The sequence below is a fragment of the Panthera leo genome, chromosome D2 (assembly GCF_018350215.1).
Source record: "Panthera leo isolate Ple1 chromosome D2, P.leo_Ple1_pat1.1, whole genome shotgun sequence".
Lineage (NCBI taxonomy): Eukaryota > Metazoa > Chordata > Mammalia > Carnivora > Felidae > Panthera > Panthera leo.
Window position 1 is genome coordinate 66,934,846 of NC_056689.1, and position 25,195 is coordinate 66,960,040.

The 25,195-nt window shown below is 37.4% G+C and overlaps 1 protein-coding gene across 9 annotated transcripts in view; it reads left to right on the top strand.

Annotated features, from left to right (window-relative positions):
- The window catches only part of ADD3 (adducin 3), a 123,226-nt gene that overhangs the window by 61,322 nt on the left and 36,709 nt on the right, over positions 1-25,195 (top strand). Inside the window, exon 1 of one of the 9 annotated variants that reach the window (XM_042909173.1) lies at positions 8,892-9,054. The exons of 7 other annotated variants lie outside the window; for them this stretch is intronic. The gene's annotated coding sequence lies outside the window, so the exon portion shown is untranslated. Of the gene's footprint in view, positions 1-8,891; positions 9,055-25,195 lie in introns of those variants that run through there. One more of the 9 variants, XM_042909166.1, reaches the window with a different exon arrangement.

Below are 25,195 nucleotides of genomic sequence, written 5' to 3' on the forward strand. Positions count from 1 at the left end.
TAAATTCTACTCTGTTGTTTCTGCTGACTTTTATTTAATGTGGTTTGTTTACTCATGTGGTTTGTAATTCTGAATTTTTAATTTGGCAGGATTTTATCTGTGGCGATCCTTAGGCAGCCTATTTTGAGAGCACCTTTCTCCAGATGGAACTTATATTTCCTTTTTGTAGGGTGTCAACCCTAAGACCAACCTAAGACCACTCACTGTTCTCTTGGCTTAAGATATTTTTGGACCCTGCTGGGGTGTGTGTGTGTGTGTGTGTGTGTGTGTGTGTGTGTGTGTACGCATGCATGTGTGTGTCTGCGTGCACGGGCGTGCAAGTACCAAATTCTCGTAAGAGTGGGCCTATTGTTACAGACTCTCAGGGGAGACTTTTTCTTCTCCCAGTCAGCACTCTGGAAAAGACAGATTTAAGTTTTTTTGGTGTGTGTGCACAGTCACATTTTTTAATTCTGTTAGTGGACACATTTTTTTGTCTCCCTTTTAACCAAAGGTATTACCTTTTAGGATTCTGGATTTATGTGTATATGTGTTGTGGGGGTAGAAAGAACTCTACCCCGATAACTTCTGATGTGAAGAAAACCTGGTTTCTAATTTAGCAATTTTTTCTTCTCAGCATTGAACTCATCATTTTCCGAGGAACAAGCAACTTTTATTTTTCACTTCTGATCTTACTCATCCTAATAAATCGACCATGGCTATGATTAGGAACTCTTTCATAAGTTTTAAGCACTTATAATTTGTTTATATTGTTTTGTGATACAATTCAATTATCTAGTTATTTTGGAAATTACTGAAATAAGAGTATTTCTGCGACTATTTCCCAATAATGGTATGATCTATATAACAGCTTTATATTGAAAACGATTTGAATGATTAGATTCCTCTTTTGAGCCCTAACTACAAATTTTTGTTTTTAAACCAGTGAGCCAAAACACTGAAGCTATGGCTGGTTGCTCTGTTCTGATTGTACTAAAAACATTGGCGCACTGATTGCTTACTGGTTTATCAGGTACATCTTGACCTTTGTGTCAGAGCAAAGGCAAACACTTGTTGAGAATGCCCATTGTCCTTTTTTCCAATTCCTGTAGGAAGGTATTAATTAATGCTAATAAGAATGAATAGATTTGATTGACATAGTAAATCATCTGCACAAAGCTTGAAATAACGTCTTTTTTTTTTTTCCAGCTTTCATTTCTGGGGGTGTAGCAAAGGTAATAACTGTTTAAACTTGAAATCAAAGAAAGTAATTTGCTTTTGGCAGAAGTCCTTTCCAAAATCCTTACTGTAGCTTCCAGGCACATGATTGAAAAATATAGTAATAAATATGTATTATCTTATTGCTTCCAGTTTTTTTTTTTTTTAAACTGAAAAGCAACTCCAAAGGTACTAGTGTGGGCCTTCTTTCTTTCCTCTCCCTCCCCCCCCCCCTTTTTTTTTTTTTTTAAAAAACACCGTATCATTTATTATATTGGGCCAGCAGGAATCCGTTTAAAGGGGTTGAGAGCTGTTTTAGATTAATGACTTGGCAACTTGGAAATAGCCCACAGGAGTCACAGTCCTGCTTATCTTGGAGTAAATTTTAAAAACTCAGCCATTAAGAATTGTTTCCATAAGCTGCCTAATTGAAAGTTGGAGTGAAGAAAAACCTTCCACTGATTCACATACTCTAGCATTCTTGTCAGTGTGCTCTCTGGGGATCTTGTTGTTTGAAGGATGGCATAGTTCACAGGATAAAAATCTTTGTGGTGACAATCGATTAACATTGCAGCTCTGGGTTTACAGAGACTTTACATTGCTTTTCCTCAGAGTTCTAAATTTTTCAGTTTCATATTTTATAAGGTATTCTCTTTGGTTTAAGTGATAGCCATTTATTACATCCTAACTTTCTATATTGGAAAAACACTCCCTTTTTCCCATTTGTAGGATTGCACAACCTTTCAGTTAAGCAAAATCAAAATTGTTCACTTGTTGAGTGAGGGTTCCACTCCCTTGAAATAAGCCACAAAGCTCCCTGTGGGTGTGGCTGGCCTCATGCCGCTGTCTCAGTTACTCCTTATCTTTTGTCACTCTTGGCCCCTCAAGATGTCTCTTCACCTGCTTTCTTACTCTTCCTTTGCTCTCTTCCCCCCAGTTTGTGTCCTGCTCTAGTTACCGCCCTTCTAAAAGGCTCAGGAGCGGTTCTCATGAGGTTTTTTTTCCCCCTTTTTTTCTGAATATTCTGAGGAAGTTACTTATACACTGTCCGCAGTTATGTGTTTCACTGAGAAATTCGTACTCCAGGGTCAAACGTCTCCATTTGAACATTTTGCGAGAGGTTTTTCTTTTTCTTTGTCAGAGCTTCGGTATTCTAGGTGTGAATTCACAAACGTAAAGTACAGATGGCTTTTGCATCCCAGTATCCTCGGTTAAACACAGGAATTACTTTTAAAAGAACCTGACAAAGAATCTTTAAAGAATTGACATGATAAAAACTCAATGTGTTACATCATCATAAAAAATAAATAAATAAAGAATTCACATAATATAAACAATCCTACCTTAATTTCCCTGTTTTAGGTGTTTGTCACTTAGGTTGTCACAGTGTGTGCTGTAAGTAATCTTCATACTGTTCTTCATAAAAATGGGAGGTGTTATTTATGTGTATGTACTTTCATGTGGAAACATATCTTAAATGTTAACCTTATGCCATTTTTACATCAAGAGTAACCTGATCAAAATGGATGAGCTGTTCGCAGCAATTTAGTGTGGCATCCCTTTTACTTTTGTCAGATTAGCCCAGTCTTGCAGCCCACAAGAGTAACCTTTCTCATGTGTCAACATCTTTCTGAGCCTTGAATTTGAAATTTTAGGCAATTTACAAACACAATGCTTGTGACTATTTGTGCTTTTCTTTTTTCTTCCCAGCTCTTCCATTAAATCTATCGTCCTCATACTTTTGATACCTTTAAGGATTTGAGTCCAGGGGCAGCTGGGTGGGTCAGACGTTTAAGGATTGACTCTTGATTTCAACTCGGGTCTTGATCTCCCTACCTTGAGATAGAGCCCTGCTTCTGGCTCCACGCTGAATGGAGCGCTCGCTGGCTCCCAAAATAAATAAATAAACGTTAAAAAAAAAAAAAAAAAAAAAAAAGGATTTGAGCCCACAGGGTATGGTGTACCTGTGCCAGGTTAACCATGTCTTTGTTTACTGACCTTGGTATTAACCTAGAACATTCTTATTCCTCCTTCCACGATGATGTGGTAGCAGATCACAGTTTGGCTTCAAGATAATTGGTCTTAATTATTTCTAAGTCATTGGTTAGTGCAGTGTAGGAACAAACATTGTTCCGAGAAAGGATATAAATGGCTTTTGAGCTTCTTTTCCTAGCGTGCATGTCAGAAGATTAGGGTGAAAGAAAAAGCTCATGACACAAAACTGTATGGTTTGCTAGTAGATTGTAGGGTTCCTATAGCTTAAATTGTACAAACCACTGTGAGTTGTTGACTCGTGACAATTTTTATTTCCCTTTGGTATTAGGTGCAATTTGTGATACTTTTACGTAAAGTAAAGCCATGCATTAAAGTACAAGGTTATTAAGTATGTTGTCTTTCCATATCTTTTCTGCCAGAGTTGTACAGCACCTCCCCCGGCCCCCCTCCCCAGTCTTTTAAGACCAAGCTCAAGTAACTTCTCAGGAACCTTTCAAGCTGGCTCTTTTCTCTGAATCTGTAATTTGTCGATTATAACACAATAATGCCGTGGGCTAATATAATTGTTAAACAAGTTGTCTCTCCCTTCTTCCTCCCCCAGCCCACTAAGTTGCTATTGTTTTAGGATCATGGATAATGGCTCATTGATTTCTTGCATTCTCCACCACATTGCCCCTTCAGTTGTAGCACATTATAGGTGTTGAATGAATTGTTGTTAAAAGAATAAATGAATTTAACCAGAAAGTAGAGAGATTTATAAATGGGTTGACTTATCAATTTAGAATTTAAAAATAAGTTTTTAAAATCTAAAACCAGAGTAAATTAAAATCAGTGCAGCTATAGATTTGGCACAAAACAAGTTGATATCTTCTCCACCTTCAGTAATATTTGGGGGCGGAAAGTATAATGCACTGAACTGAAGTGCCTCTATAATGCTAAGAAGAGATGTGTTTACAGGCTAGTTTTGTTTTTGTGTTTGGGTTTTTTTTTAAATATATTTTGAGAAAGAGAGAGCATGCACGCGAGCAAGGGAAGGGCAGAGAAAGAGGGAGAAAGAGAATCCCAAGCAGGCTCCAAGCTGTCAGCAAGAGTCAGACACTTAACCAGCTAAGCCACCCAGGCACCACTGTTCATTTTTGTTTCAGTTAAACCTCTTCTCCTACTACTAGTTTGCCTAAGGAAATAGAAAGCTGGCCACCTAGTATCCAGATACTTTCACTGAGACTAGTGGAACTGGAGTGGTTGAGGAATGGGCATGAAAAAGGAGAGAACATTTCTAAACCTGTTTCTTGCATTGTCTTATGATAGTATTTGGGGATTTGGAACTTTTCATTCTAGACTACAGGATGTGGTTCTTGCAGTGAACAGGTGGCAAGTGTTCTAGAACTTGATGGGGGAGAAGTAAGATGGTTGGTGCTTTAAGTCATGTGAATTGTCAGCTTGGTCACCTACCTATCTTATTAGCAGTGTTGAAGCAAAGTACTTGAATTTTTTTAGATGAGAATACTTAAGTTTCCCAAGGTTAAAAAAAATAGTGTTTAATTGGGTAAATTATTTGCAATGTGAGACATACTCTTCCAACTAGATTTTGTCTCATATTTAGAAAAACAATTAAAAAATGCCTACGTTAGTCCCATACTCTTGGATGGAGCAGATCAAAGCAACAGTAATATTTTTAACAAGAAATTGCATGTGTCATGAATGTTTCCTGTGTCATGTGGCCATATTACATTTGTTTGCTGTTCTGTATTTTGAACTTTTCCCCCAAAGCAGAAATTACTTGTGAATGCAGGTTTTTTAATAGCACATATATATTTACTCTTCACTTTTGAATTTTTTTTATGTAGTCTTTGTCTTCCTCTAAGAGATTGGTAATAAAATGCATTATTTTTGGAAGTATTATGCCATTGGAGAGTCAAAGCCACATATTGTTTTTCTTCCAAGTTTGACAACCTTCAGATATAATACAGGCTGACTAGTTTGGGCATGATCCCCATTTAAAACAAAAATTAACCATCTTCAGACGTAATGATTTTCTGAATTTCTGCTTCAACTTCAGTAAGCTTAACTCGCCAATCATTGTAGGTTATGTTGTTGACATTTTTTTAGCCAGCAAAAAAAGCCCAGTTTTGAACATTAACCCATATTTCATTTATTCCCAACCTTGCCTTTTCTGTAACTGCTTCATCCTTAAATCCTGGATTACCCCTTTTAACAAATAACCATCTATTAGATATTAAACAGGCAAAGGGTATTATTCATTTACCATCCATAATATTTGAACTTGCCCTATGCTAGGTGCTGAGGGGCCCAGCCTGCCAGTTGCTTGCAGCACGTGTGAGAGCTATACCAGGAAACAAACAATTGTGAGGGCTTATATAGTGCTTACTGTAAAATTCTTTCAAATTTGCTATAAATTTGAAATTTTGAATAAAATCAGTATTATTTTTAAGATATTATTACAATAAATTGTTGGGGTGAGGAAATTGCTTTTAAAATGAGTTGACAATTTCACATTAACAGCCCCTTCACTTGAAGAGTCTTTTTTAACACCACCTCCGGCTCTAGTTGGAGTGTCATGAATTTGACCTGATTTAAACAGCTTAGAGAAACCTTTTCTTTCCTTAGCCAGTCTTGTAGATGGGAGGGTTCCTTCTCTTAGACATTTCAACTTAGTCTGAACGTCCCACAGAACTGAAGCTTGCCAAGCAAAGCTCATATCTGTGGCTCTTTGAGTCACTAATGGTTCTACCATATTTCTAGAATTAACGTCCCCATCAGCCAGAGATTAAACTTTTGTCTCTTCTCCCTCCCACCCCAGATATATCCTTGTTAAGGGAAAAGCACTTTTGTTTTGATTTTATGGTTTGTTTTCAGTCTACCACAAGTTTGAGATGCCTTATGTTTCTTTAAAAAAAAATGACACTTCATGCTTTCCCAGCACTTGAGTTGGAGACAACTTCTCATTGTGCTGGTTTGAGTTGTGGCACTTGAGAGTATCTTCATTCTGAAGCCTGTGGAATGTCCCCCTCATATTTGAAACAGAGAGCTTATCTTCTGTTCATTGGTTAAGCCCTAGCCCTTGATGGTGCCCCAAATTAGTGTCTCATCCAAGTTGTGTTTGAGAATGTATGAGCATTATTAGGAGGGCATGAACTCTTTTACAGCAAAAGCAGAGGGGGGGAGTCCTTAGAACAATGAGTTCAGTCATGGGGATACCTAATAACATATAAAAATCAATAAGATAGCTAAAATATGTTTTGACTTATTTTCTTCTAAAAATGTCATCTTTTCCTAACTTTCATAACAGTTGGCTACAAGTCATTTTACATATTAAAAATACACATTATTTTCCAATATTGTGTGTTTGAAAATATATAACAAAATGGCATTTTTACAAGATTTACATGAAACAAATATTTGAAATAAAATTGGAGTTGGAGGGCAGTGGGAGGAGTATTAGGATATTTTGAGTCTCACAGGAGTTCATACTATAGTTGTTAAGCCTTTGGCACTCTGTAGAGAGTGTTTTTATTTAAAATCCACAAAACTGGTAGGGAGAGGGAAGGAGAAATTTGATTGCTTGAGAGTTACCCTAGAAGATTGGATCTGTAAATTTACATGAATCTCTGAACCAGGCAAGTGTATATGAGTGCCAAATAATGTCTGAACTAACCAAGAAAAACTTGCTTTTCTGTATGACTGTAGTGAAAGCGTTGGTTCCCAACAACTTTCACGTTTATAAGGATTTTTTTTTAAGGGACTAACTACACGTTGGGCAAGCAACTGTGTCGTCCAAAAAGTATTGGCTGAATTTAACGTACTGGGGGCATGTGGATTCCTAAGAATGTCACACCTTGTCTATGCCAATAAATCAGAGTGTCTATTCTTGATACTAAATCTGATGTCATTGGCAGATTTTCCTCCTTATTGGAAGGATAATATTCAGAAGGGAGAATATTTTTTCATGTATTTTGCTCTGTGATTGGGGTGTTTTTAGGATTTTTTTTTTTAATTTCTTTAACTATGAAATAATACTGGTAAGTCCCATGATAACTAGATCTGGATTTCATTTTGTCTTTTCAACTCTGTGTGATCTTGTGCGCATTCCTGACATGTTACAAACAGCTTGTGTCTCTGAATGTGCAGTATTAATTTTCAGTGGTGAAAGCCCCAAAAGGAAACAGACTGATTCTTCCATGCACAAACAGCTGGGCAGTTGTGGATGGAATTAATTGCTGATATACATTGGCTGTGTTTTTCTTCTCTTGTCATTTCCTTTGCAGCTGTGAAAGTGAAGTTTGACTTGAAAACAGACATTTCCAGCAGTGCAAATCCAAAAAATATCAAAATGGGATTCTTTAAATATAATATCTGCTACCTTGGAGTTCAGTTTGGGGGTGAGATGGAAAAGAGCAAAGGATGGCAGGCCGTTCATAATTACATATATGGTTGAAAAATAGATCAATCACATGGACTATGAGAAGTATTTTTGAATGGATTTATTTATTTTATGGCAAGAGCAACCTCATAATCCAACAAAAAGCTAGATCAGTCAGCAAGCACCCCCTTCCTAGGATCCTGAAAGAGAGTGTTCTAGGCCATCTCTGAAAACATCAGGGGAAAAAAAATATATCAAAATGTTCAGTACTCCAGACTGGTTTATTGTTCCACTGTGAAAAAGTAGCAATTGGCAAGGGTAATGTGACAACATGTATCATTAAAAATAATATTTTCCTGGTCTTATCCAAAAGCCTTTTCATTGTTTTAAATTCAGTGTAAATGATTATATAGCTTATTTTTTTGCATATATGAAAATTTTACCGAAAAAGAAAAAAAAATTTTTTATTCCAAGAGTTACAGGAGTTCAATTAAAAGTTACTGTTGGTTGTATGTCTGAAAGTACACATATAGGAGTAGTATTGATTAAAATCACTTTGAACTATAAGGAGATGTTTGGTAACAGCTTCAATAACTGATAAATTATTTTCAACACTAAGTTTTTAGGCAGTATGTGTACATCTTACAGGATATCTTATTTGGCAATCAGAAAAAAATCAAAACTCTTATGAAATTATTTGCAGAAGTAGGTGATGACAAAATATATATAAGTTTGGTATGCAAATTTGTGATTTTCACCAAAATAATTCTTCCTTTTGTGTATGTTAATATTCTACCAAAGCAAGTTTATAAATCGAATCCCTTATTTTTTAAGGCAACTCTTGCTAGTTAGTGGATAAGAAAATGCTTTTATTGTTTCTGCATTGCCAGGAGAACTAGACCCTTGACAGAGAAGGGTGGGTCATGCTTTTATGTTCACGATGGGGCCCCCTGTTTGGGCCAACTAGGCCAAAAGTAAAGTTCTAGGGTGAGCTATGTTGCCAACACCTTGAGATATGCAGAAGCTTCTATTGCTAAACTTAGAAGCTGGCATAGTTGGACTTCCTCTGTAGTAGTCAGTCCCCTTCCTCCTCGCATTCTGCTGGCTGAGCTGCGTGATCTACCTTGCATTTTATCTTCACTTTTCTTCCCCAAGAAGAAATGAGCCCATATTTTATTTCATGGCAGGAAGGCTGATCTACAACATGAACTTTTCCCCCATTTCTTGGAGGATCATCAACCAATTAGTTTTGATTCTGAGGCCCTGAAAAATGGGGTAGCAGTAGGAATGTGCAACATGCTGTCACTGAAGTCTGCTTGGGTGTGTTGTTTCCCCCAGAGTGGGCTCCACCCTTGCCCTAACCGCACCGAGTGTGGATATCTCACTGTTTAAAAAACAAGGTTCATTTTTAGGGCAGCATTGCTTCAGAATTGCCACACAAAAACCAGCTTAAGAAATGTACAGCAACTTCAAATTGTTTTGTAAGTAATGGGTTGTCTGTTTGTAAAACTGATAGTGCATAGCTTAGGGGGAAGCACAGATAAGATAGATGGTTAGTTTTGTGTTAGCTGCTGGTAATATGCCGTGCTCTCCTTGGGAAGGAGCCTGCGGCTTTATCACTCAACTAAATTTTTTTCCTATTAGTTCACTTGTTTGCTTTTTTTTTTTTTCTTCTAAACAATTTACTGAACTGTTGTTGTTTTTGCTTAGGGGATCACAGTGATTGTTTAAATTAAGGAAAATACTGGTAGTTTCCCAAATGTGCTAATTATTTAACATAAAAATGCTTGAAGGTAGTGTTTTGCACTGAATTTATTGGACCCACTAACAGCATAATCTAGCGGTACTGTATTTCGAGACATCGTGACATGAACTTTGTGTGTAAGAGTGGGTTCATTGAATTAAAAAAAGGCAGCATCTAAAGAGCCTTTATTTCTGTCATAATGATGCTTTGTCCTGCTGCTGTTGGGTATTTGTCAGAAGAGTTGGGGAAGGCTGCAGCCCAAAGTTCTGTTCCCTGCCTTGTCTGTGCCTCTGTTCTTTCTAGACTTTGTGACGTGAACAGTAAGTTGAACTATAGGAGAGAATTGCTGTTATTCAATGAGGTCCACATTTCAGCAATTTTTTCTTTGCGAATGGATCTGACTCCTCCCCCCCCACCTTAGATACTGGGGTTCCATCTGTAGCTAGGTTTTCATGCCTATGGAGTGTTTAATTATGCACTGACCAAAGTAGGCACATTGAGAGAGAGACTGCTTCGTGATCTCTTCTGCACTTACTGTTGTCTTCCTCTCGTGCGTGTTCAGTTCATCTCGTACCCTTGTGGGATAGACACACCCATTCAGTACAAGCAAGATGAACAACTTGCTTCAGTTGAAATCAAAGCTGAATGTTGAAAATGTCAGATTTTCGTAAAGCCTGCGGGGTGACCTTGTGTCATCCTTTTTGGACTTACACTTTGTGAAGCGTACACTTTCCTTGCTTTAGCTTCCTCTTTGAAAATTAGTAGTAATTGTGTTTAGCTATTTTCTAACATCACAAAGATGTAAGAATAAAGTAGAAGCTTGGTATCAGAAAAAAAAAAAACACTAGCCTGTCAATCAAAAGGCTGTTTCTTTTGGACACTGGTTTCTTCACTTTTTTAAAAAAATTTTTGGATGTTTATTCATTTTTTGAGAGAGTGCACGTGCGAATGGGGGAGGGGCAGAGGAAAACGGAGACACAGAATCTGAAGCAGGCTCCAGGCTCCGAGCTGTCAGCCCAGAGCCCAAAGCAGGGCTCAAACCCACAAACCATGAGATCATGACCTGAGCCGAAGTCGGAAGCTTAACTGACTGAGCCACCCAGGCGCCCCACTAGTTTTCTTCAGGGAAACTTGGGAATTTGGGTTAGCTCTCTAAGATCTTTTCCAGCTGAGAATACCTACCCCACTTCTCTTTGTAAAGACACATGCCTTTTCCAGCAATACTAAAGGGGATGTATTAGATTAGAATTGAGACAAAAAAAATGTTTAGATGTTAACCCAGAATCATTCTTATAAATGACGTGAAAACTAAAGCTTTACTTTAAATAAACTGTGTATATTAGAAATTTTGGAAGTTTACATTTTGATTCTATTCCTGAGCAGAATTGGCTAATAAATCATCACCTCAAGAAGAAAAAAAATTTCAAATTGTGTTTTGCATCCTGAACCAATACACAAATCATATACACACCACTTAATTTCTGAAATAAGTTTCCCTTAAGGCACAGAAAACACTGCTATTTTTTTGTTACGTTTCATTTTTAAAATGTTGGTTTCAGTCCACTGAACTAGATGATCTCTACTGTCCCCTTGAACTCTAGGAGAATACGTTTACTCTTAGACTTTTTTATAGTTGCTCCAGAGCAAAGTTTGCCAACCAGTTGGTTGTTAAATATTGAAATAGGGAGATTTTCTAAATAGATTTTATTTGGAACTTATAAAATTTGGAATTTGGTAGTTAATATCTCCAGTAATACTTCATCTTATTTTTTTCTTGTAATAATTATGTAATTATTTTTATAATTATAAAAATTATCTATTTTCACATCCTCTCATGATTATTCCGGTATTCTGTACAAATCTTATTCATACATACCATATTAGTGAAAACTAATACACATACCATAACATGAAAAGGGTTGGGAAGTCTTTTCTAGAGAATTGGATATAATGTGTCATGTGGAATAGATGTAGAGTATCAGGTTACTATTGATAGACCCTCATCTCTCTCTCTCTCTCTCCAGAGGTTTCCCAGGACTCTACAGAAGTTCCCTTCTCTGCTTTAACATACTTTTAAAAAGTGTTAATTTTATAACTTAAAAAATAACGGACAGTAAAAAGATGAAACCATATAAGAGGCATATGACAAAATGTCTCTTTGCAACCCTAATCCCTCAGCCCTACTCCTTAGGGGGGAAACTTCTTTCTTTTTCCAGATAATTTCTATGGATGAGTGCCCTTTTTAAAAAATAAAATAAAATAAAATTATACAACACATACCATTATGTGTCTCATTCTTTTTAATGGCTGTATAGTACTTGAGGGTAGGGATGGATGTACTATAATATATTCAGTCGTCCTTTAATAGATATCTGGATTGTTTTCAAGTTGTTCCCTTTCTCCCCTGTCAGATATACTTATGGTATCAGTTCTCTCTCCTATCTCCATTTTGGGGCAGAACCCAGGTGCTATAGCAAAGGGCTGATAGTGCTGTGCAAAAATAGAGAATCCCTTCATCAAATTCTCCTCTGGCTAGAGCACCAAGGGTACGCCCTTCTGTCCCAGCCATTTATGAGTGGGTAAGAACTGTCCTGGGAGTAATTTTTCAGCAGATTAATGAAATAACATTGGGCTCAAAGTCTGGTAACTTGAGTGTAAGATTGTGGGCAGGTTACTTAATCTCCTTGAACCCTCAGTTTTGCCATCTATAAAATGAGAGATTGGAATAGATGAGTTTAATGCCCTTTCCAACCATAGTATTTATGTACATTTTTGTTGGGGTATTGATTTAAGCTATATAACCCAATTTATATTAAGTTTCTGGTCTTTAAATTGAAAACATCTTTTGTGTATATTGTGTGATGTGTAATTTATTTGACCTACCATATGGACTAAGCTATTTTAAAGTTTAAGAATGTGAAAAAGAGAAGTTGAATATTATATTTTATATAAACTCTCCTTTTCTAAAAAGCCCATTTCAAAAGTATAAAACCCATTCCAAGAAAAAGCAGATCTTTTTATCAAACTTGAATACTTGAGGAGAAGATTCTGAGTGAGGTGATGTTTGTTTTTAAAATGGATCCTTGTAATTTTCAGTGAATCTAACCATTCGAGGCTAATCCTCAGGGCTTTGAAACTTGGCATTAGCCCCCTTGCTTAAATTGTTTTCATATTCTAGTCCTCTAATCCATCTTCTTGTTTCATTGAATGCTAAAACTAGTAGTGCTCAACATAGCTAAAGTTTTCTGATTTGGTGCTGAGGAAGCAGCCTAGAGGTGAGCTGCACGCTATCATCCTGCCAGCAAAGTTACCAAGTTACACAGCAAAGTTAAAAAGTAGCAGAAGCAGGAATTTTTGCTGCATCACACATAAGATGTTTAGGATTGCCTGTTTCACCATTTTATTCTTGTAATTCTGTCAAGTGACAGCTGTCCTGAAAGCAGAATGGCAAAGAACTTCATTGTTTGATTTGTTTAATAACAACAAGAAGATAAAAGGCATTTTCTCAGCGCAGAGGTCGGGGGAGTCTGTGTGTGTTTGTATGCTGGTTTAGCCTAGGTATAGCCTTCCTATACCTTGAATAAGTATCCTTCTCTAAAACCAGAGATGTTATTTATTATGTAAGCAGTGCTACATAAATCCTATTGGTATTCTGTGGTCATTTTCATATCAGTTGTTTGACATATGGTTCAGTTCAGCAAAATGTATCGAGGGCCGCCTACGAATAAGCACTGTGTTAAGTGGTGAAAGTACCGAAATGACAGAGACAGCCTCGCTGGAATCTTTTAAAATGACGACCTTCTTATTTTCTCCATTGTCAGAATTTTCTAGTATCCACTGGTTAGGTATAACCGGGACAGAGGAAGTTCTTCAAAGTTTGACTGTGAAAATAGATGAAAACAAGGGGGGCTTTAATGTCTTGTTTGGACAGTGTCATCTACCGTGGAGGGCACACTCTCCTGTGTGTGGATCTGCTAGTGACGTCGGTTTCTCACCAATCAGACTCTAAAGAAAGACAGCAACGGTGGTTGGACTAATTTAGCCTCAGTTTTTGCCTAGCTAAATGTACCTGATCTACAAAAACCTGTTGTAATTATTGTATCTCATATATTATGATTTCATCTAGTGCTTGTATGACACTAACCTTGAAAATGGTCACACTGTGTCTTGATGACACATCCTGATACCTTCTTTGTCAAGTTACCCCATCCATTGTGACATTTACGACTAAGGAAATTCTCTATAGTTGGAAATATACAGGATACTGCTGTCTACAGGATGTTGAACAGCTTTGTCTAAAACATTCACAATCATTTTAGAAAAACAATCCTATGATAGCACAGTCAGTGAAATAGATTATATAGTTTGAGCTGAAGCAGAAAACCATTTTGTGTGTGTGTGTGTGTGTGTAAAAGAGGAGAAAAAAATCTAATCGTTACTCTGGTCGTTATGCAATCCAAGAAGGGACTGCTGTTTCTTCTTCGGAGCCCAGCTTTTGGCTGGGGTCCTGTGACACACAGTGGGAATTCACTTCCTATCAGGAAACGCTGTTTTTCAATGTATTATCTTGTTGAGACAACCACAGTGAACAATAGGCTATTAATGTATTAGAACAACAAGTGTCATAACTAAGCCAATATTTGCTTTGTTTTGCATGTCACCCTAAAAAAAAAAAACTTTTGGCTGGGCTTCAGAATGCATTTGACCATCAGTAACTGCTGGGCATAAAAGCCGTGACAGTTAAAAAGAACAAAGAAGAGAAAAATGTGTTAATAACGGTGATGAGCTTTCTGCAGGTTTACTCAGTTCCTGCCAAAAAAAAACGAGAATAAATTAAATAGTTTCATATACATCTTTCAGGTATGAAAAATGTCCACTTAAAGGCCCATTTTGAGTTTTGGAAGCCACACCAAGAAGCTGGTATAAAGAAAAAGCCTCAAACTCATTTCTCTCATGAAATGTCAAACCCTCTTATGAGATAGATCTCGTTCAATTTTGGATACTTGTATTTAAAATAATTTTATAACCACCTCACTTTATACGTGAAGAAAATCAGACCTTACCTTTCATTTCAATCTTCCTTTACTGTCTTAACCCAAAATTCTGTTTAACAGCAATTCTTAACAACTCTTGGGTATTTTATATTTTTCTTTTGACAGTTGTCATAAACTGGTTTCTACTCTCCGTTATCTTACCATGTAGTCATGTTTTAGTTCTTTCTATGATTAAGCTGAAAAGTCCTTAAAGGCAGGACCTAGACCTGTGCCTTATATTTCCTTGTAGACTTTACCTAACAGCTGAGTTAGTGTTTGCTGATGGATTGGATCAGTAGTTTTTGTTTTTGTTTTTACTTTAAGATGACATTTTTGTACCATCACTTGTACCTAGTCTCAAAATCCAGGGGAAAATACAGATTTTTTTAAATTGTTCTTTTTATATCGTCATTCTTTTTGTGATTACTTTTCAGTCAGCTTAAGACATTTCATATTCAGGTCACAATATTCATTACCTCAACCATCTTGGGTAGCTGGCCATTCTGAACAAACCATGATTAGCCCAGTTTTCTAGGGTTGCTCTAAATTCTCTGCCCTAGTTTATTCTAAAAGAAGTAGAGAATGGGATATTATGATTCAATAGTCCTACTCACCTCACTCAGTTTAATAAACCTTTATTGTATAACTGTAAGCAGACAGTAAAGAAAGGAAAAAGATGTTGACCCAGTTACTGGGCTAGACAGACCTACTCAAATAATTTAAAGGCAACACAGACTCTGAAAAATTGTTTTGGGAGCAGTACTGGGGTGGGAGCTGAGGAAGGCTAATTCTTAATTCTGATGGAAGAGATTGGGAAAGCCATCATGGAAGGCGTTGACTTTTGAGTAAGACCTCAAAGTATGGATTAAGAGTTGAATGGATGGTGGCACTTGGTGATTCAGTCGGTTAAGTGTCCAATTTCACCTCAGGTGTGATCTTGCGGTTCATGAGTTTGAACCCCGCATCGGGCTATCTGCTCTCAACGTAGAACCCACTTTGGATCCTGTGTCCCCCTCTCTCTCTGCTTTTCTCTGTCTCTCTCTCTTTCTCAAAGATAAACATTAAAAAAAAAAAAAAAGTTGGATGGATGGAGACTAGAGGGGAAAACAGTCCTAGCATATAAGAAATAATGTGAGCAAAGCATTAATCAGGGAAGAGCCTTCTGTTTGGGAAAGTCCTCATTTTCCTCTAAGTCTGTGAGGGATAAACTTGGAAATCTTTTCCATCTTCCTTTCAGAGCCCGAATTTTAGAACTCCTCCCACCCCCCAGGCTGATTCCTAAGTATTTCTTAAAGATAGGAATCCAAGGTGGGTTTTTTTTTTTTTTTTTTCCTTGAAGGAGGGACTAAGAAACTTGCAGAGTTTTTTAAGTTAATTTTTTAATGTTTATTTATTTTTAAGAGAGAGAGAGCTAGCTAGCAGGGGAGTGGCTGAGAGAGAGACACAGAATCCGAAGCAGGCTCCAGGCTCCGAGCTATTAGCACAGAGCTGGACACAAGGCTCGAACCCACAAACCATGAGATCATGACCTGAACCGAAGTCAGATGCTTAACTGACTGAGCCACCCAGGCACCCCAGAAAATTGTGTTTTTGGAAAATTACAGTAGGTAGCTTTGTGTTTCTCCGTTGTAACCATGAACCCTAAGGGTTATAGTGTCCATACTACCTTTTAGATGTTTAAAATAGACTCTTAAAAACTGAGAACAAACTGAGGGTTGATGGGGGGTGGGAGGGCGGGGTGGGTGGGTCATGGTCATTGAGGAGGGCACCTGTTGGGATGAGCACTGGGTGTTATATGGAAACCAATTTGACAATAAATTTCATATTTAAAAAAAACAAAACAAACACTTTCTGGCACTTTACAACTCTACAGAACCCTTCCTTGACAATAGAGATCGAAAGTAGAAACAAAATATTTAACAAACTCTGGAGAGCTACTTAAGTTGCTAAGCTCCATGAAGATTGCTTTTTATTTGACAATAAAGTACTTGATGTCGGCTTTAAGTCCAGCTAAATAGGCACTATAGAACTAAGCTGAGTCTGGTCTTTGTGAGCCTCAGAAAAACAAGAATCCTACTCCAAGCCTGAATTTAAAATATAACAAGCAACTTAAGTGGACCCTTCAGGCATGTGTGAGTACGCACAAAAAGCTGCGTCATAAAGTTTATTCTCTCTAGTGAATTACGAGGAAAACTTGAAAAAGCAGCATTCTCATTACTTTAAAAAATGGTATAAATGGTTCCAAATTCTTATGAAAATACACCAAAAATGTGTTTTGTGTGTTGTTAATCCTGAATACTTACCTACAAACTACTTAAAATCAAGAAATGGGAGCTTGAGGTATCAGGTGACTTTTCTTTTTCTTAAAAGTTAACATTTAATGCATAGTAGCTTCTTTTTTAATGTTTATTTATTATGACAGAGAGAACATGCACACGTGAGCAGGGGAGGGGCAGGGAGAGAGAGAATCCCGAGCAGGCTCCACACAGTGCAGAGCTGGACACAGGGCTCAATCTCAAGAGCCATGAGATCTTGACCTGAGCCGAAATCAACAGCACGCTTAACCGACTGAGCCACCCAGGTGCTCCAATGCATAGTAGCTTCTGAAATTAGTTTATTGCCAAACCTTTAAAGGGATGTTTTACTGCAGTTTGTATTTTAAATCTTTTCTTAGGTCATATGATCTTTATATGTATACGTTCTATGTATCTGAGAACAGATAAGGTGGGTCTAGGTAATGTGAAAAGTCTCAAGTGAAATAAATTGAGGGACACATTGAGAAGTCACATTCTTTTGGGGACCTCTTTCATCATATGGAGAATTGAGGGGGTGGAATGAGATGTAATAATATTTTATGTCCTATTAAGCTCTAACACCTTTAAGTTTTAAAGATGCTATTTATTTTGGTTCTAATTAGGTAATATTAAGGAAGGGCAATATTTATTTCTTGGGACAGTTGTTATTTGGGTTTATAAATGTTTTGTTTCTCTGCTATCCTTACAAAGGTATTTTGCATCCTTTAAAAATCTGCATGTCTGTTCTCTTTGTTAAATTTTCCTCCATAAATTAAATGATGGATTCATTTAATGCTTCCTCTTTTTTCCTGAATTTGACATTAGACTTTTTAAGTCTTCTTTCAAATGTTCTTAGTTTTTATTAAGACGGAAGGTTTCAGCTGTGGGTTAGAGACTTACATCATTTTTCTCTTCCCATTGTCTCAATGTCAGAAAAGAATCTCCATCTCTTTTCTCATATATGAATTAGTTGTCATAAAATATCAAAAGGTATACATACATTTTCAAGGTTCTTATTCATATCAACTAAGCCTACCTTTCTAAAGTTTTATTTAAGTAGTCTCTACACCCGACATGGGGCTTGAGCTCACGACCCTGAGATCAAGAGCCACACACTCCTTCAACTGTGCCAGCTGGGTGCCCTTGACTTTTCAAGGCTAAATCTTACATTGTACTTGGTCAGAACCTAGACCTCTTTAAATGATAATAAACGTCCAAACAGTTCTAGATGAAATAATGGGGCATATATAATCTAGGTATTAGGATCCAAAGGACTCACCCACAACTACCTTTCCTTCCTAAAGCTTACAATTATAGTTGTAGTGGTATTACACTTGGTGGAAGATTAAACTTGGTGAATGACCAGGAATTTTGCTTATTTATTATTGACTTAATAATCTAATTCCTCGGTGTCAGGTCCTGTACCACCTGCTTTCATGTTCAGGTAAACTTTGTGGTAGGAAAAATCTATGAAAATATATATTTTGCCAAAGAATTCATATTAGAGGTAGGGACCTAGATATGGTGTTCATATAGGTGGTTCGCTTAGAGGTGGGGCCTGGGGTAAGAGAGGAGTTGGAAACATTTACCCAAGGATCTTAATGGGCATAAATTTGAAATGACTAAAAATTGTAAAACATCATTGGGGATTAAGGGGAGGGATGGAATCGTGAAAGGTAGAGACACAATACAGCACAGTAAGGGGTGCCTGGGTGGCTCAGTCAGTTAAGCATCCGACTTCAACTCAGGTTATGATCTCACAGTTTGTGGGTTCGAGTCCCACATCCGGCTCTGTGCTGACAGCCCAGAGCCTGAAGCCTGCTCTTGATTTTGTGTCTCCCTCCCTCTCTCTGTCCCTCCCCTGCCTGCACTCTGTCTCTTTCTCAAAAATGAATAAAAACATTAAAAATTTTTAAAAAACAAATAGCACAGTGGTTAAGAACGGAGGTTCTGGAGCCAGTCTCCTTGAATTCATATCTCCATATCGCCACTCACACATACTCTTGTGTGACCTTGGATAAGTAACTTCTCTCTGCTCTTAGTCTGTGAAATGAATATGGGAATAGCACCTACCTTTCTAGGGTTATTATGGGGATTAAAAGAGTTAAAACATGCTACATTCTTTTTTTTCTTTAATTTCTTTTAGTGTTTGTTTATTTTTGAGAGAGAGGGCGAGTGAGGGAGGGGCAGAGAGAGGAGTAGACACAGAATCCGAAGCAGGCTCCAGGCTCCGAGTTGTCAGCACAGAGCCCGCTGTGGGGCTTGAACCTGTGAACGGTGAGATCATGACTGAAGCAAAGTCGGACACTTAACCGACTGAGCCGCCCAGATGCCCCAAAACAAGCTACGTTCTTAAAGCAAATTAGACATTAGATGGTCAAGAAATGTTGACTACTAGCCCTTACCCCTCTCTTTGCGTAAAAACATTTTCATCAAAAATGGCATTTTTGAAAATTCTGATGTAATTTGCTTAATGAAAATACACACAAGCTAAGTTACTAAAAAGGATAGTGTGAGGGATGGAGTTGGAGTGGCGAACATGCCTGACAAGGATTTGGAATCTAGGCGGATCCTTGAGAACAGGGCAGAACCCTAGCAACAGACAGTGGGAAAGAACCCAGGTGTGTGGACTGTCGATTCAACAGTAGATGCCAAACCCTGGCACGTAGGCAGAGCATAGGGGCAGGGTGTTTTGATAATTGAGAGAAGGCTAGATGGGGAATCAATACCAGTGACCTCTGCATGGCATCAGAAATCCCCTATGAGCCAAGATGTGAGCTATCAGGTGACCTCAGGGAACGAGAGAAAACAGAGGGTCTAAGACGGAGACCTGGGGTAGCAACTTTAGGTCCAATTTTGAAAATATTTGGAGTTACCTGACAGAAACGAGAAAGAGTTATAGGCTGCCTTTTATAGTGAGTAGAGGGCTGAGAGAGTTTGAAAAGTATTGCTCAAGTGAAAGTCAAACAACAGAGCGGAAGCAGCAGCAGCAAGATTATACTTGATGAGCTGCTTAACTAGTTTCTTACGGATTTTCGTAATCCTAGGGATCCAGAGCCTATGGCACGATGCCGAATCTGCAGGTTAGGGGTCAGTGGTCCCTCATGTGGGGAGATGGGCAGAAGCACAGCATGTATGTAGGCATGGCAAGAAACATGCTAATCCGAACAAGTGCTTTTTAAGTCCGTCTTTGGTTAAATGAAAAAAAAAAAAAATTCCATCAAACTGTAATCTTTTATAGTTTGATAACTGTGTTAATACTGTTTCGTATTACGCATTCATTGTGAATCTTTTTTTTTTTTTTTTTTTTTTTACAAAGAAATTTCTGTTCAGCTTCTGAGGTGACAAAAACATTCATACGTTCTTGGCTTCAGATTTTCTTGGAAACATTGTTTCTCTGTCTGAAATTGCAGTTTGCAGAAGTCATGCCGCTGGCTGTGAAGATAACTGCCTCGCCCTTAACTTATATCGAATGTCATTCGTGTTGCTGTTTTGATTTCTGTTATTTCTAAGGAGATAACTTTGATTCTGCAAAGGTGTCTGGCTATCTGTCCACATTGTTGCGATGGTCAATTGTCTCCTTAAAATCGGTATTATCAAGATGGAAATTCCTTTGGAACAGCGTATTTGTTTTCTAGAACTACCATAACAAAGTACCACAAAATGAGTGGCTGAAAACAACAAAAATGTATTCTCTTACAGTTCTTGAGTCCAGAAGTCCAAACTCAGTGTGTCAGCAAGGTTGGTTTCTTCTGGGGGCTCTGAGGGAAAACCTGTCATGTGCTTCTCCTATCTTTTGGTGCTGGCAGGTGTCTCAAGCTTGTACAGCATACTTTTAACCTCTGCCTCCATCATCTAGCTTTTTTCCCTGTGTCTCCTCTGTCTCCTCTGTGTCTGTGTCCACATCTCTCTCACTTTTGTAAAGACGTTAGTCCTTGGGTTTAGGGCCTGCCCTAATCCAGTATGACTTCATCTTAATTTGATTACAAATTAAGGCCCTATTTTCAAGTCAAGTCACATTCTGAAGTAATGATGTGAATTTGGGGGGACACCTTCAACCCAGTACAGTATGTGAAGTTGATCTTTAGATCTAAAGGATGGTTCATTTGAGAAAAGTTAGTTTTGGGGCACCTGGGTGACTTGGTTGAGCGTCCAACTTCGGCTCATGTCATGATCTTGTGGTTCGTGAGTCTGAGCCCCACATTGGGCTCACTGCTGTCAGTACAGATCCCACTTGGAATCCTCTGTCCCCCTCTCTCTGCCTATCCCCTGCTTGTGTGCGCACACGCTCTCTCTCAGGGGGAAAAAAAAAAGCTTTAAAAAGAAGAAAAGAAAAATCTAGTTTCACAAAATAGATTTTTTTCTTTTTTTACAAAAGCAGTTTCTGACATTGATGAACATCTCTTTTCATGGACTGCCATAACAATTATCAGATTTCTAAAATGGCAAGTTATGACCAAATATTTTTGAAAGTGATTTTCAAGTACTATTACCTATGCTTAATAAATTTCATTTTCGTGGCTCACTAGTAGACTTTCCGTAGAAGGAAAACAGATGGAGTTGTGATGATCTTGAAATCCTCCTTACTAGCCAAAATCTGAAGGTAGGAACTCCTTCAAATCAGACTTCCTTGCAGTGACAATGTATTGAGTTACCTACAGCTTTTGGATTGACTTTTGCAGCTGTATTTTATATGTTATAATCATAAAAGCCAAAATTCTTTAGTTGGGATGCCTGAAATAGTAGATCAGGATGAACTCTTGGGACTTATGCATACCCTGTATTCTTTAACTGTTTATATATATTTTTTGCCTTCAGTTTTTAAAATAAAGAACTTTGCCTTTTGTGTGTGTGCCTTCCAGGCCCCCTCCTATTTCTCACTGGTCACTGTGGCTCCATTAGGAATGGACCATTAGAAATATTGTCCACAGTAACAAATCAGTTTTCTAGACTAGACTTTTGGGTGATTGTTTTGCAAACTCAACTCATTTTTTTCTTAATTTTTTAAAAATGTTTATTTACTTTTGAGAGAAAGAGAGGCGTGAGAAGGGAGACACAGAATCTGAAGCAGGCTTCAGGCTCTGAGCTGTCAGCACAGAAGCCGACGCAGGGCTCGAACTCACAGACCATGAGGTCATGACCTGAGCTGAAGTCGGATGCTTAACCGACTGACCCAGCCAGGCACCCCAAACTCAACTCATTTTTAATAATGAGTTTTGTAGGATTGTTTGCATTTCTTCAGAATGAAGAACTAGAATTTCTTGAGTTCAGAATCCTTGAGAAATAAGTAGATGTAAGATTGGAATTTGAGGGAGTTAAGTTTTCCATATTACTTGTATTCTGATATTCACTTTGGAAAGTTTCCTGAGGTTTCTAGATAGATGTACAGTATTAGGTAAGAGTAAATTTGACTTCAGACATTGTCTCAAGAAAATGTCAAAAGCAAGGGCTTTAAATTTTTCGAGCTCAGTGCTGCACAAATAAATACACTTCAGTTTATGAAGTATGTGAAAGTTGATGTTTCTTAAAAAAAAAAAAAAAAAAAGAAAGAAAGAAAGAAAAGAAACTTTTTGCCCAGAAGGACTACCATACAGTAAGAGCCAAACATTTAAGGTATCTCCAGAAATTGAGAGCAATGAATCTTTTTTTTAAAAAAAATCACAATCTTCAGTGATTCCACTTTTTAAAACCTCTCGTTCATCATGAGCTGTCAAGTTCTGGATAGTTTCCTAGATCACAGTTTTAAAAATTTCACTGATACCAGGAGACTCATAACAGAAACTTAAATGTCTGAGAGGTACATTCGAGTAATCAATCCACTAGTCTCTGTCAACTTTGTCTTAGGAGAAGAAAAAAATCCTTTTGTTTTTTTCCCCCAATCACTTCCAAAAGCTCCATGTTAAAGACAAACGATGACGGAGGGAATATATACAGAACATTCATCAAGTTTCGTAGAAAAGAGAGTAAAGGCACTAAGGCCATGTGTTTTTGGATTTTGCAAAATATTTGAGGGATCACCTCTCTGTGATTGATTGTTTTACTTACCATTTTATAAGGCTATATATTTATTTATTTAAAAATCAGTTTCGGGTGCCTGGGTGGCTCAGTCAGTTCAGCGACTGACTCTTCATTTCAGCTCAGGTCATGATCTCACGGTTGTGAGATCAAGCCCCACGTCGGGGCTCCATGCTAGGCATGGAGCCTGCTTAAGATGCTCTCGCTCTCCCCCCCCCCCCGCCCTTTCTCTCAAAAATTTGTTTCAATAAAAATTTTAAAAAGTCAGTTTCATATTTGCTTTTCCAAATAATTGATGTTGGGTACAATCTGAACTAAATCTAGATAATGGTTGAGTTTAGACTTTAAGACAATACACTTCGTCTGAACTTTTCATATATATTTTCACATTTGTAACCCTGCCTCTTGCATGGCCGTTACATTTGGTAAATTTGATCTATTTATAATGAAAGATTTTTTTTTCTCACCCTGCCAATGTCTAAGCAAGTAACTGCCCTTCTTTTCCCCAATCCCAGCCTTTCAATATGGGAGCCTTGTTCACTGTTCCTTGCAACAGGTAATATTGATCAATAAAATATTCTTCATCAAGTATTGGTACTTTAGTGAGAAAGAGGTTAGATTCATCCTTTGCTTTGTCCAGTGGTTGAATACTTTTAGTCTTTGGCTCACTCTGCTGAATTTTGACCTAGCACCCTGCTTAGAATTTTCACACTTCTCTTCACCTAGATGTCGTCAAAGTTTAAACATAACTTTAAAACATAACTACCTGTGCAGTTGTACCAGCACAGGATGTATTTTTCATGTTTGCTAAAATAATTTATCTTAATTAGTGTATTATTTTTCTTTATAAAACACAGTTTGAAACCGTAACATTCTCAAAACTGTGCCCTCCAATTGATAGTTTTCTTTTATCTGTGTGTGTGTGGGGGGGGGGGGGTTGTTTTTTGTTAATAAACACTGAGCCAGCTATCAAATTCCATTAAGGACACTTAGCAACATGATGGGTTGTTGTTAACCATTACCAGTTTATTTTGTTGTTTGTTGTTTTCATTGACTTTTTAAGTTTCAATTTTAACTAAGGCTTAGATTAATAGTATTTTTTTACTAATCAGTTGTCGATTCATTGTTTTCTGACTTACATTAAAGTTTAGAATTTATAGTTGTATTTTAAAGTATACTCAACAGAAGTCATTTGAAAAGATTCTGGCAATAGGCCAGAGAGAGTTAAGTTTCTACATTTATACCAATTTGATAGTCATACGAGACTTTACTACTTTCAGACCATTTATCATTTCTGTTTTGATGGTAAATATTGTGATCCTATAATGTATTTTCAGGCACCACAGTAAGGAAAGGCTGTAATCAAGGTTGTAATAGCTGTATATACTTCTAGGAAATGACAGTATTTTGAGTCATTCCATCTTTTTTTTTTTTTTTTTTTTTTTGGTCAACTCTTTCATACCTACTAAGATCTGTAACCATAAATAATTACATACTTGGTAAAGAACAATTGGTAATCTGAGGCAAATTATTAAACCTCAGAGTTCTTATCTGTAAAGTGGGTATATTGCCAGGATAATCTGTTTTTGGAAGTTAATTTATTTCATTATAAATAGTCAAAGGCCCTCAACTCTTTCAAAATTGATGCTAAATTAATTAACTGTAGGGGTGAAAGTGTAAACTTGAACAACATTTATTGTTAGTTACCCAGGGCACAACCAGTGTCATTTTGATAACCTCCAAGTAAGACATAGTATTCATCTGTTAGGTTAACAGTTAGAAGTTCCAAAATATTGATCAATGCCCATGTGGCAGTGTCTTCATATGAATTTGAGCCAGTTTAAGGGCCTTTCCTCTGCATTTTGTTCCTTTTTGTTTGGAACTCAAAATTGTGTTGAATGTTCCATGATATTTTATGGTACCATTCATCTTTGCCTATCTCATGAAGATACTTGATCAGCATAGCTTCTGATACTCCTTGTCTTTATGCATCTTATGTATCTGGCTTCCAAAATACTGATAGAGAAGACCAAGATACAGGGTGACAAATTATGAGGAAGCAATATTGTATCGTGGAAAGAGCTCTGGACTAGGAGAATGTAGATCACCCTGGTGATGCTTAGTGTATGCTCTTGGGCACATCTCTTTATGAAGACTTCTTTCATTAGTTATCTAATCTCGAAAACAAGAGCTTTGGACCAGATATCCTTTTAATTTGGCTTCAAAACCTTCAAAGAATTAAGTGAAAGGCACTTCTTTGACTTATTGGTGTTATATGTTGGTGGATACATCTTAATCTTTAAAAGTCTAGTTATTTATAGAAAAGGTGTTCCTCGTGTATTTAAGCAGATTACCACTAAACAACTGGACAGTTTGTACATCTGCTTTTCTGCACATGCTAGATGGACATCATACATTTCAGTCTGTTCACAAGCACTAAAATTTTTAGCCCTTACTTATAGCCTGTTCCTCACAGTCAATGGTGTTTATAAAACGCCTGCATAAAATGTATGTGATAGGCCTGTTTTTCTCCATA